Below are 2,752 nucleotides of genomic sequence, written 5' to 3'. Positions count from 1 at the left end.
AGGATGCAGGAACGGGCGTGCGATTTTTGGTAGACACGGGTGCTTGTCGTTCTCTTTTGCCAAGGAAACTCTTCAAGGCACAACGTAGTCTGTCTACATCTGCCGACGTCCACTTTGTAGTTGCCAACGGATCTACGATACCCACCTACGGTTACGAAAACCTCACATTATCGTTCGGAAACGGTAAATTCAATTGGAAGTTTCTCGTTGCTGATGTCACAATGCCAATCCTCGAAGCGGATTTCCTCTCTCATTTCCATCTTCTGGTCGATGTCGCCCACCGACGATTGGTCAATTCAGACTCGTACTTGTCAACACCTCTTCAACCCGCCCCCTCTAACCTCGCGCTCCACATCAGCGCACCCACAGATGCCTACACCCACCTCCTCACATCGTACCCGGAAGTTTTCCGTCCAGAACTTCGCCAAACGCCCACGGTTCCTGCCAAGCACGGTATTTGTCACCATATCAAGACGACGGGACCCCCAGTCTTCGCAAAATTCAGACGTCTGACACCGGAACGATTGGCAGCCGCCAAACAGACGTTCGCCGAAATGGAGAAAATGGGCCTTTGCCAAAAGGCCTCCAGCCCATGGTCGTCACCCTTACACATCGTTCTGAAGAAAGACGGCTCCCTCCGTCCGTGCAGGGATTACAGGCGCCTGAACATGCAAACAGAACCGGATCACTACCCCCTCCCAAACATTGCCGATGTGACCTCCTACCTGCATAAAGCGAAGGTTTTCTCTACGCTCAACCTCCTGAAGGGGTATTATCAGGTGCCTATGAACCCAGAAGACATCCCCAAGACCGCCATCACCACTCCGTTTGGTACATACACCTTCAATTACTCCTGTTTTGGCCTTCGTAATGCTGGGGCAACGTTTCAATGTCTCATGGATGGCATCTTAGGGGACCTCCCTTTCTGTGTATGTTATGTGGAAGACATGTGTTCTCCTCCTCAAAAGAGGAACACCTCCGTCACCTGCGCATCGTGCTCGACCGCCTGCAACAAAACGGCCTTGTAGTCCGGTACGACAAGTGTACCTTTGCGCCAACGAAGTGTCGTTCTTAGGGCAACGTATCACTCCTGAAGGAGTCCATCCCCTCCCTGAGAAGGTAGCAGCCGTTCAGAATTTCCCCGCACCCTCGACCCTCAAAGCTCTGCAGGAATTCTTGGGCATGATCAACTATTATCACCTTTTTCTGCCAGCCATTGCCGCCACTCTTGCTCCACTCTACGCCTCCCTCAAGGGCAAGCCAAAGGACCTGAAATGGGGTCCCCTTCGAGAAGCAGCCTACTGAATGCAAAGAAGGCCCTATCAACTGCTGCGGCTCTCACTTTTCCTATCCCACACGCCCCTCTCCTTCTCTCCACCGATGACAGCGACGTCGCTATTGGTGCAGTACTCGAGCAGGTGGTCAAAGGCTCGCCCCGCCCATTGGCCTTCTTCAGCAGAAAACTGTCCAAGGCAGAATCGGGTTATTCTACCTTCGATCGAGAATTGCTGACGGTGCACTTGGCTGTCCGTCACTTTCGCCATTTCTTAGAAGGTACGCCCTTCGTCATTCGCACAGACCACATGCCTCTGGTGCACGCCTTCACTCGACAGTCTGACGCCTGGTCCGCCCGTCAACGCCGACATCTCTCCGCCGTGGCTGAATACAATTGCACCCTCTAATACGTCCCTGGGAAAATGAATCCCGTTGCCGATGCCCTGTCAAGAAACACGTTGGCTGCAGTTCAACATGGATTGGATTACAACCCCTTGGCTGAAGCCCAATGACAGGATCCAGAGTATCAAGCTTGTAGGACATCCTGCACGTCCCTCCGTTGGGAAGATTTTCCCCTCGAAGACTCCAACTCCACCCTCCTCTGTGACGTCAGTACTGGTAGACCGCGACCTTGGATTCCTGCTCCCATGCGCCGACAGGTGTTTGATTTCATTCACGGCCTTTCACATCCCTCGTGCCGTTCTACTGCACAGCTGCTGAAGGCAAAGTTCATTTGGCACGGCATTTCTAAGGATGCTAAGGATTGGGTCCGTGCCTGTACTTCTTGCCAAACTTCCAAAGTACATCGACACACGGATTCAGGAGCGGGCACCTTTCCTCAACCTCAGCGTCATTTCGCACACATTCACGTCGACGTTGTAGGCCCCCTACCCACATCACAAGGACATCGTTACCTGTTTACCGTCATCGACCGCTCCACTCGTTGGCCTGAAGCCATTCCCATGGAAACTGCAACGTCCGCCTCATGTACATCTGCCTTACTCTCTGGATGGATTTCAAGACTCGGTATCCCTGAGCATATTACTTCTGACAGGGGAACCACTTTCACCTCTCAATAGTGGACGTCATTAGCAAATCTCCTGGGCATCACCCAACATCAGACAACGGCCTACAACCCCGCTGCCAATGGAATGGTTGAACGTTTTCATCGGACCCTCAAAGCAGCTTTGATGTCCTGCTGCAAGGATTGCAACTGGTTTACTCAGCTTCCCTGGGTCCTCCTGGGACTAAGGACCACTCCTAAAGACGCCCTCGACGTCTCGGCAGCTGAAATGGTGTATGGTGACCCGTTGGTCGTCCCTGCCGAATTTTTTCCTTCTACAACCTCCTCCGACGATCTCTAGCGCATACGTCACGTCGTGGGAAAATTTACTCCGTGCCGCCAGACTTACAAGCCCTCAGCGAAGCATCACATACCAACGGACTTGCACTCTGCAATGCACGTCTTCCTGCGCAA

The sequence above is a fragment of the Palaemon carinicauda genome, chromosome 12, assembly GCF_036898095.1.
Source record: "Palaemon carinicauda isolate YSFRI2023 chromosome 12, ASM3689809v2, whole genome shotgun sequence".
NCBI classification, from domain to species: Eukaryota; Metazoa; Arthropoda; class Malacostraca; order Decapoda; family Palaemonidae; genus Palaemon; species Palaemon carinicauda.
This window is presented reverse-complemented; position numbering follows the sequence as displayed.